We start from the raw sequence: 11,596 nt of genomic DNA on the forward strand, positions 1-11,596 counted from the left end.
ATATAGGCTTGAGAATCAGAGAGACTGAAGTTCTAATCATAGTCCTGCATTTACTGATTATGTAACTTGAGCAAATTACTTAATTCTCTGAGCCTCAGTTTCTTCAGCTACACAATAAAGACAACATTGTGGTAGACAGAATTCTAAGATGGTCTCCAAGATTTCTGGTTCATTCTGTACATGCCCTATATGGTTTTGTGGTTGAATGTGCGTGAGACCTATAAACACGATGCATTCCCATAATTAGGTTCCATTATATGGTAAAATAATCATATTTTACAGATGTAATTAAGTGCCCTAATCAGCTGATTCTGATTTAATCAAATGGGATATTATCCTAAGTAAGCGGGCAAGCTCTTAAAAGAGGGTATAGATGGCAGAGAGATGTATTTCTGTTGGCTTTGAAAAAGTAAATTGCTATGTTGTGCAAGCATAATAAGTAGGTGACCTCTTGGAGTTGACTGCAACTTCCAGCTGTCAGCCAGGAAGAAAATGAGAACCTCGGCCCTACAACCACAAGGAAATGAATTCTGCCAATATCTGACTCATCTTGTAAGAGGACCTCTAGCTTCTAAAGAGATCAGATCATCGGCTGACAACTTGATTTTAGCCCGATGATACTATAAACACAAGACCCATCTAACTCATACCCATTGCCCTTTGCATTGCTGAATCACTCCTTTGGTATAAATGCAATTCCAGATTATAAAGCATGAATTTTTTAAAAGTGCCTCAGCTAGTAAGGGCAGAAGCAGTGTGGCAGAGGTCCGAGCTGGGCTGCACTCCCCCCACCCCGGGCTGCCACAATGGAACTCAGCGTTGAGTACCTCCCGGAGAAGCTGCAGTGGGACCTGGAGGCGGAGCACGTGGAAGTGGAGGACACAACTCCTACGTTGCATGTCCAGCTTCCGAGTCCTCGTAGTGTCAGCCACGTTTGAGGGGAAGCCACTGCTTCAGAGACGCCGGCTTGTGAACACTTGCCTAGCAGAAGAGCTCCTGCACATCCATGCCTTTGAGCAGAAAACCCTGACCCCAGAGCAGTGGGCCCGTGAGCAGCAGAAATGAGGGACCCAGACCAGCACACCTACTAACTTATGAATCAGGGCCCCCAAAATATAAATAAAATAAAATAAAATGCTTCAGCTATTTCTCTTATAACAGAGGCAAGAAAGAAATAATAAGGTACCACTTGACTCACTATCACTTCCTTTATTATTTTCAAGACTATTTGGGGAAAAATAAACCAGCACAATTGCTCTAAATTCCTCATTTTCTCTTTTTTCTCTACTCCAAATTTTCAAATCCAATTCCTAAATATGGGATAAAGGCTCCTATACAGTAATCTTTTTCTAAAACTATAGTCACTGGGTGGGTCATCTTTGTTGTAAGGCAGCTATTTCAGTTAGAGTCTCTCAGTTACAAGTTAAAGGATATTTGACTAAGGTGGTTTAAGCAAGAATCATATTTCTTTATTCCATATAAAAAAAAAAAAGAAGTCCACAATAAACTTTGGCTTAGTGGTTGAACAACTGGAACCTAGATTCTTTCCAGTTTCTACTTTACCATTATCAGGTGTTAGTGATGGGTTTTCTGAGCAAAGCATAGCTGGTGTAGTACCAACCATCATATTCTTAACAGCACACCAAGCAGGAAGGAAGTAGATGATGTCATATAGGGCCTTTATCTTATACCACCCTTTCTTTTATTCATAAGACAAACCTTAATAAAAAGCACTCCAGTAAGACTCCTTTTTAGCTACCATGGGCTTCCATGACTGTTAGCAAAGGAGTATGGAATTGCTATGGTTGGCACAGACCAATACAGCTCATTCCCTGGTGATGGACACATCACCATCCAAACACACTAAGAAGTCTCTTAACACAAAAAGCCAGAGAAATGGCTAACAGATAGCCCAGCAATGATGACTACCTTATAGGGATCTTTTTTCAATATTGTGCAAGATGCTGCTGCGTTTGGTGACCATTTGTCTTACACTAGGGCTTGGGGCAAATTCCATAAGTCCTACAGTATGGATTAAGAAATGACTTAACTGGGAAAAGGGGAAATGTACAAAGCTATAGAGCTTATAAGAGAAGGTAATCATCCTCCATCTTCCAATTATTCCACAAAGAACAGTGCTGGGGCCTGGGAGATTTGCTGGAACAAAGTGTGTGTTTCTGTTTCAGTGAAGGGACCCCAATCCTCCAATACTTTTCATTCTTGCTTATCAGTTAAAGGATACACAAACTGCACGGACACCAAGATTTTAGTGCTTGGTTTTTATAGGAGCTTTATGGGAATGATAGCTGACTAACACCTGAAAACAATGGGTTCTATAAGAAGTTGCAATCTTCTTGCAAAGAAATGAAGGTCACTATTACCATGGAAACTTTTGGATACAGCCCTTCCACTAGAAAGTGTTGAGTGGACTTGTTCCAGCTGGCTTATTTCCCCAGCAATCCAGAATGAAAGCATATAATCATTTTCAGAGAAGTCTTCCCCATGGTCTCATCAAGTAAAAATGTTCCATCTTGCAAATTAGCCTGTCCACATGCTGAATAGGAAAACAGTGATATTATTTGTCATTCCTTCATCCTAATCTATTCCCTGTTTGACTTTGGCATCCAAATTGAAGTTTATCATTCTCCTTGGAGGTATGTCAAATTGCTCTATTTTAAAATTTTGTTCTGGCATTGCATAATAAGCTCTGTGAAGATAGAAAAGTTGAATTTTTTTTTATCACCGTTGACCTCTCTAAGAACAGGGGAAGTGAGAACCACCCAATGCAATCCTAATTTCTACTTGGGTCCATTCAGATACAACCTACCATTTTCCCACTAAAGTTAAAGCAATAAAAAGAGATTTATCGTGCCTTCTTACCCCTTACTCACAGATTTCCAAGTATCTGGGAGCCCTACAAAGACAGTTTTAGCTCCTACCTCAATGGGCCCTCCCTTCAATTTATCAACTGGCAGAAATCATTAATTTGATGCACCTCAAAGTTTCACTTGTTGGTGACTACTGATACAGGGGATGATTTTCTCAAGTCACAATTAGTGCTGGTAGTTTCAAACATTGGTGACAGTGCTGTGTCAGGATCACCCCTAAGCTCCTCAAGCATTGTAAGTACTGTGAGTATGGATGGTGATCCCAGCTCCTGAGATGCCAATGGCCACATTGCAGCTATACATGTAAGGTTCAGACTGATTTCTACACAAAAGCCAGTGACTCCACTTGCTACTGAATTTCCCCACACAAATTCTACAAATTCACTGATGCCTTAAACTCTAAGTCTCTTTAGTTCTTGCTCGTCTTTTTTCCTACAATTCTACCACCTTATGATTTTGTCATGTTGGGCAGGAAGCTAATGTGAGAGAAATTACTTTACTATAATTGTAATACTTTCTCTATATCACTGACCTGTCTGCGTCAGTTAGCTTGCCTTATAATTAATTCTTTATTAGAAGTCTCCTCATTCTCCCATATAAATTGATAAATACCTGCCCTAAACCACTAGTTTTCCAGACATGCCTGAATGCTGGGATGAATACAGCATAGGCTCAAGCTAGTGACTACCCCCACTTCCTCCAACTCCCAACATTGGAAACTTAAATATTTATGCCTTTCCAATATTTGCTATTTTTCATCTGTTTCCCTACGTAGGTTGTCAGTAAATTTCCTTAAGAGTAAATAAGCGCAAGTGACTATTTCTAACAACATCAGTCAAAGAATAAATTTAATACTCTCCCATATATATTTCTGCATTGCTCAAAGGTTTGAAGAGTACACTGTATTTCTATACTTTTAAAAGATATAAAAAATAAACAAAAGCTCAAAGATAGAATAGTTAGAAATAGGGAGGAAATGTATCTTCAGAAGATAGGCAGGTTGATGACAGATGCTGAGTGAAAAGAAAGGAGGCTGAACTTTGGAACTGAATATGGCAATCCCTATGGATCTGAGCAGAAGTCTGCAGTGATCGACGGAAATGAGCCTGCACCTTCCCCCACATCTCCTTCCCCCCAACCATAACCTCTTCACACTCTTTTCAGATCAAAATCGCTATATTCTGCATCTAGAAAGGATTAATTATTTCGTTCTTTTCTGTTTAAACAAAAGGCCTGCATCTGTGTGAACCCTGAAACCATATTTACAATGAAGAGAATGTAGTGCTCCAACCTCCTATGAGATTGTCCTTTAATATCTCCTTCTGGAACAATATGTTCAGGGAGCAGCAAAACACAGAATGGCAAGATGACCTGAGTTTTCTGCCCTTCTGTGAAATCCTATTTGCCTTAGGCAACTTTTAAAACATTAAGAAAGTAAATGAGGAAAGAGTAAACGTAAATTGGAGGAAAACCACAACATGCTAGAGCTAAAAGCAATCTTAGCAGTTGAAGTACATGGCATTAATGTCCTCAGTTCTTTACCCTTCCCTTATCCACATCCATTACATATGACTTGGCAGTACCTTCTCCCAGGAAAGGAACAGAAGATTCCCTACCCCTTGCTTTCGGGTTTGCCACATGATCTGCTTAGGTTAATGGAATGTTAACAGAAAACAGTTTGTGCTATTGTGCCTGCTCTCTTCACATCTGTCAGAGCAGGAGAGTAAGCCTGGGCTAGCTGAGGAGGAGGATTAGAGACCTACAGGGCTGAGCCAGCCAGGGATGTACCCAGCCTAGAACAGGAGACCCTCAGGTGACCTATGGATGTGTGATCTAGGTAAATGCATATTGCTGTGGGATACTGAGATTATGAGGTTGATTGTGCCATATATTAGTTGATACCATACCCAACAACTTCAACTCCTTCAATTTATAGAGGAGAAAACCAGACCCCAAAAGTGGAAGCAGATGGATAGTAATGGAAACAGGGCTGGAAATTAGGCCCCGAAACAACCTTGAAAATCTGAATATTTACTCAAGGTTCAGATATGAACTTGCCACATGGACATTGGAAAGCCGATTAGTTTCTCTGAATCTCAGAGCTTTGTTGGAAAATGAAGGTAACATGTACCCTAAATAAAAACTGGAAATTGTCTGGTCTAAATAAGGTATCCGACGTGAAGACACTTTGTGAAAAAGAGAGAAAGAAGCTCAAGTGGTTAGTGCTTAATGAATGCCAAGTGCATGATGTAACCTTTGCTTATATGATGGCATTTTATCTCACTTTATCTTTAAAATACCTACCTATTGGGACTTCCCTGGTGGTGCAGTGGTTAAGAATCTGCCTGCCAATGCAGGGGACACAGGTTTGATCCCTGGTCCAGTAAGATCCCACATGCCACGGAGCAACTAAGCCTGTGTGCCTAGACTACTGAGCCTGTGCTCTAGAGCCCGCGAGCCACAACTACTGAACCTGCCTGCCACAACTACTGAAGTCCACGCACCTAGAGCCCATGCTCCACAACGAGAAGCCACCGTAATGAGAAGCCCACGCACTGCAACGAAGAGTAGCCCCTGCTCGCCGCAACTAGCAAAAGCCCGTGCAGAGCAACGAAGACCCAACACAGCCAAAAATAAATTAATTAATTAATTAATTTAAAAAAAAAACCCTACCTGTTAATAAGGTAGGTGTGCACTTACTTGTTGAAAAACAGGTGATTACTGTATGCTTACAGAGCCAGGTCCTATATACATTTAATGAATAAACAATTCAGGCTGAGGGAACTTAAGTAACTTACCAAAATAACCTCAAAGAACTTGGCATGTTTTTATTAGTCAGTAGGAACTCTGCTGATTGTAGCTCAGGAAAACTGTTAACTACTGAAAAATAACTTTCTGCTACTGGGTACCCAGAAACATGTTACAAAGTTATCCAAATTAGAGTGTCTGCTTTTAGAGCTTTGATATGAAAATTTTATTAGAAACATTTTTGGTTTTACTATACAAATGTCATGATATATATGACATGCCACCTGCCATTAACAGTCACCCTGGTCTCTAATTACAACAACATTCCATCTGCTCTGGAAGATGACTACCAAGGCCTTGTCACTGGCCACTGGTCCCTGGTGGTCTAGTGGCTAGGATTCAGTGCTCTCACTGCTGCGGCCTGACTTCAATCTCTGGCCAGGAACCAAAATCCTGCTTCAAGCTGCTGCAGGCCAAGACGACCTAAGACCATACCCATTTGCATTTTGTAAACTCTATGAAGTATGTGCTTATCCCCTGCCTGTATTTCAAACAACACGTAACAGTCACTGTGCCAGATTTAAACCATAATTTACATTCACCAATACAAAAGTGCTCCTGAAAAACAAATCATATTTTTCAGCATAACTGAGGTATAATTGAGAGATAAAACTGTAAGATATTTCAAGTGTATAATGGGATGATTTGATAAAAAATATTTCTTTTAAATGGAACTCATTTATGGGTAGGAAAGTATTTATTATGTTGAATCTCCACCCAAGTCAACTTCCATTTCATTTGAGGTTAAGGAACATAAAAAGTAAAGCATGGGCTTTTATATCTTCTAAGTGGGTTTCTACTTAAAGATAATAAAAGATAGCATCTACACCAAAACACCTTGTTCAGTTGGTATTTATGTCAATATGTATATGGTGGCACAATATTTTGAAATATTAGCAGAAGTTTCCATCTTTTAAGCTTTTTTTTTCTTTTTCTTTTGTAAGACTGTGGCCTTTTTACTATTGATGCACACATTGTGAGACATTCATTGCTCAATGAAAATAATTTTACAGCAAAAAATGCCATTTGGGATTCTAAAGGCAAAAACCTGAGTCTGAATGGGTTTGAAAACAGAGTTAGAGATAGATTTCCTACCATGACACCATGACAGCCAAAGATTCTCCTGATTTGATGGTGGCAGGCAGGGGACAGGAAGGGCAGTAAAGAGCCCAAATGAAGAGGAAATAGGGAATAAGTAGAACTTACAGTTCCCTAAGAAAGGTGAGTCCTGGTCCCTGGCCACAGTAAGCTGAATAATTGAAATCCATATTGTTTGAGGATGGTTATAGATTCATCTGGAGATCACTAAATCTATTTCTAGTTACCATTAAAGGCAGGTGGGAAGGCAGCAAAGTATTCTAAGGAGCCTCTATTCCTGAGGCCAGCATGATATTGAGATCTACTTAGGTGAAAACTGAAGAAAGAAGTGCACTAAGGCTTGGCTGTTAGCCTGCACTGCTCCAGAAATAGTTCTCAGCCACAGAGACCACAGCAAATAAAAAAGGAGAGGACACGGGGTAGAAAGTGAAAGGTTTTCAGTTCTAAGGTTCTTGGAAACTGGTCTGCAATCCACAGAGACCCACCTTGGTGTGGGGGTGGGTGGAGGGATAATTTAATGAGAAAGGAAGAAGCAGGCATGAATCATCAAATATTAAAAGAGATATTTGCATTTTAAAGTGATACATAGGGCAACAAGCACAGAACTGAAATAGGTGGAAGCACTATAGGCTGGTCTGTGTTATGCCTCCTTTGAGGGTGACTTGGAGACTCAAAAGTGCCTGACAACTGGGAATGTGCTGGTTACTTATGCTAATTCTTGGCAAGTGCTCAGAGTTCACTGTCCCAGAGAAGCTGCTTAATAAATACAGTTCCTTGCATCTCATAAGGCAGAGCTGTGTGAGATAACCTGCAGAACCTGATAAAAGTTTGGGGAACTAAAAGGGAACAACTTTCTATTTTTCAATCTGCCCTTTGATAATAAAAAAGAATCCACTGACTAAGCACATTTTAAATGATGCCAATAAGCAGAGAGCAGACAGCAGAAGCAAGAAGAACTACAATCCCGCAGGATGTGGAACAAAAACCACATTCACAAAAAGACAGACGAAATGAAAAGGCAAAGGATTATGTACCAGATGAAAGAACAAGATAAAACCCCAGAAAAACCATTAAATGAACTGGAGATAAGCAACCTTCCAAAAAAAGAATTCAGAATAATGATAGTGAAGATGATCTAGGACCTTGGAAAAAGAATGGAGGTAAAGATCGAGAAGATGCAAAAAATGATTAACAAAGATCTAGAAGAATTAAAGAACAAACAAACAGAGATGAACAATACAAAAAATGAGATGAAAAATACACTTGAAGGAATCAACAGCAGAAAAACTGAGGCAGAAGAACGGATGAGTGACCTGGAAGACAGAATGGTGGAATTCACTGCCATGCAACACAATAAAGATAAAACAATGAAAAGAAATGAAGAAAGCCTAAGAGACCTCTGGGACACATTAAATACATCAACATTTGCATTACAGGGGTCCCAGAAGGAGAAGAGAGAAAGGACCAAGAAAATATTTGAAGAGATTATAGTCAAAAAACTTCCCTAACGTGGGAAAGGAAATAGCCACCCAAGTCCAGGAAGCGAAGAGAGCCCAAGGCAGGATAAACCCAAGGAGAAATGCGCTGAGACACAGAGTAATCAAACTGACAAAAATTAAAGAAAAAGAAAAATTATGAAAAGCAACAAGGGAAAAATGACAAATAACATACAAGGGAACTCCCATAAGGTTAACAGCTGATTTCTCAGCAGAAACTCCACATCTAGAAACGAATGGCATGATATATTTAAAGTGATGAAAGGGAAGAAACTACAACCAAGATTACTCTACCCAGAAAGGATCTCATTCAGATTTGACGGAGAAATCAAAAGCTTTACAGACAAACAAGAGCTAAGAGAACTCAGCACCACCAAACCAGCTCTACAACGAGTGCTAAAGGAACTTCTCTAAGTGGGAAACACAAAAAAAGGACCTAAAAAACCAATTCCAAAACAATTAAGAAAATGGTAATAGGAATATACATATCAATAATTACCTTAAATGTGAATGGATTAAATGTTCCAACCAAAATACACAGGCTCGCAGAATGGATACAAAAACAAGACCCATATATATGCTGTCTACAAGAGACCCAATTCAGACCAAGGGACACTTACAGACTGAAAGTGAGGGGATAGAAAAAGATATTCCATGCAAATGGAAATCTAAAGAAAGAGCTGGAGTAGCAATTCTCATATCAGATAAAATAGACTTTAATATAAAGAATGTTACAAGAGATGAGGAAGGACACTACATAATGATCAAGGGATCAATCCAAGAAGAAGATATAACAATTATAAATGTTTACAAACCCAATATAGGAGCACCCGAATACATAAGGCAAATGTTAACAACCATGAAAAGGGAAATCAACAGTAACCCAATAATAGTAGCAGACTTTAACATCCCACTTACACAAATGGACAGATCATCCAGACAAAAAAATTAATAAGGAAACACAACCTTTAAATGATACAACAGACCAGATAGATTTAACTGATATTTATAGGACATTCTATCTGAAAACAGCAGATTACACTTTCTTCTCAAGTGCGCATGGAACATTCTCCAGGATAGATCACATCTTGGGTCACAAATCAAGCCTCAGTAAATTTAAGAAAATTGAAATCATATCAAGCATCTTTCCTGACAACAACGCTATGAGATTAGATATAAATTACAGGGGAAAAAATGTAAAAAACACAAACACATGGATGCTAAACAATATGTTACTAAATAACCAAGAGATCATTGAAGAAATCAAAGAGGAAATAAAAAAATAGAGATAAATGACAATGAAAACACAATGATCCAAAACCTATGGGATACAGCAAAAGCAGTTCTAAGAGAGAAGTTTATAGCAATACAATCCTACCTCAAGAAACAAGAAGAATCTCAAATAAACAATCTAACCTTATACCTAAAGGAACTAGAGAAAGAAGAACAAACAAAACACAAAGTTAGTAGAAGGAAAGAAATCATAAAGATTAGAGCAGACATAAATGAAATAGAAACAAAGAAAACAATAACACAGATCAATAAAACTAAAAGCTGGTTCTTTGAGAAGATAAACAAAATTGATAAACCTTTAGCCAGACTCATCAAGAAAACGAGGGACATTACTCAAATCAATAAAATTAGAAATGAAAAAGGAGAAGTTACAACAGAGACCACAAAAATACAAAGCATCATAAGTGATTACTACAAGCAACTCTGGATAACCTGGAAGAAATGGACAAATTCTTAGAAAGGTATAACCTTCCAAAACTGAACCAGAAAGAAATAGAAAATATGAACAGAACAATCACAAGTAATGAAATTGAAACTGTGATTAAAAATCTTCCAATAAACAAAAGTCCAGAACAAGATGGCTTCACAGGTGAATTCTATCAAACATTTGGAGAAGAGCTAACACCCATCCTTCTCAAACTCTTCCAAAAATTTCAGAGGAAGGAACAATCCCAAACTCATTCTATGAGGCCACCATCACCCTGATACCAAAACCAGACAAAGATACTCCAAAAATGAAAATTATAGACCAACATCACAGATGAATATAGATGCAAAAATCCTCAACAATATACTAGCAAACAGAATCCAACAACATATTAAAAGGATCATACAGCAGGATCAAGTGGGATTTATCCCAGGGATGCAAGGATTCTTCAATATGCACAAATCAATCAATGTGATACACCACATTAACAAATTGGTGTTAAAATTTGTTAAAATACACCACATTAACAAAAAATAAAAACCATATGATCATCTCAATAGATACAGAGCAAGCTTTTGACAAAATTCAACACCCATTGATGAGGAAGACTCTCCAGAACATATGCACAGAGGGAACCTACCTCAACATAATAAAGGCCGTATATGACCAACCCACAGCAAACATCATTCTCAGTTGTGAAAAACTGAAAGCATTTCCTCTAAGATCAGGAAAAAGACAAGGTTGTCCACTCTCACCACTATTATTCAACATAGTTTTGGAAGTCCTAGCCATGGCAACCAGAGGAGAAAAAGAAATAAAAGGAATCCAAATGGGAAAAGAAAAGTAAAACTGTCACTGTTTGCAGATGACATGATACTATACATAGAGAATCCTAAAGAGGCCACCAGAAAACTACTAGAGCTAATCAATGAATGTGGTAACGTTGCAGGCTACAAAATTAATGCACAGAAATCTCTGGCATTCCTATGCACTAACAACGAAAGATCAGAAAGAGAAATTAAGAAAACAATTCTATTCACCACTGCAACAAAAAGAATAAAATACCTAGGAATAAACCTACCTAAGGAGGTAAAAGACCTGTACGCAGAAAACTATAAGACACTGATGAAAGAAATCAAAGATGACATAAACAGATGGAGAAATATACCATGTTCTTGGATTGGAAGAATCAATATTGTGAAAATGACTATACTATGCAAAGCAATCTACAGATTCAATGCAATCCCTGTGAAACTACCAATGGCATTCTTCACAGAATTAGAACAGAAAAATCTTACAATTTGTATGGAAACACAAAAGACTCTGAATAGCCAAAGCAATCTTGAGAAAGAAAAACTGAGTTGGAGGAATCAGGCTCCCTGACTTCAAATTATACCACAAAGCTACAGTAATCAAGACAGTATAGCACTGGCACAAAACAGAAATATAGATCAGTGGTACAGGATAGAATGCCCAGAGATAAACCCACACATATATGGGCACCTAATTTATGACAAAGGAGGCAAGAACATACAATGGAGAAAAGACAGCCTTTTCAATAAGTGGTGATGGGAAAACTGGACAGC

The 11,596-nt window shown here is 38.5% G+C and overlaps 1 pseudogene across 1 annotated transcript; it reads left to right on the plus strand.

Annotated features, from left to right (window-relative positions):
• Positions 1–806: 806 nt before the first annotated feature.
• LOC307052175 (bolA-like protein 2) lies at positions 807–1,065 on the plus strand (annotated as a pseudogene). Its single transcript has one exon. The product of its transcript is annotated as a bolA-like protein 2 (transcript).
• Positions 1,066–11,596: the final 10,531 nt, after the last annotated feature.

Source organism: Hyperoodon ampullatus (genome assembly GCF_949752795.1).
Source record: "Hyperoodon ampullatus genome assembly, chromosome: 4".
Classification (NCBI taxonomy): domain Eukaryota; kingdom Metazoa; phylum Chordata; class Mammalia; order Artiodactyla; family Ziphiidae; genus Hyperoodon; species Hyperoodon ampullatus.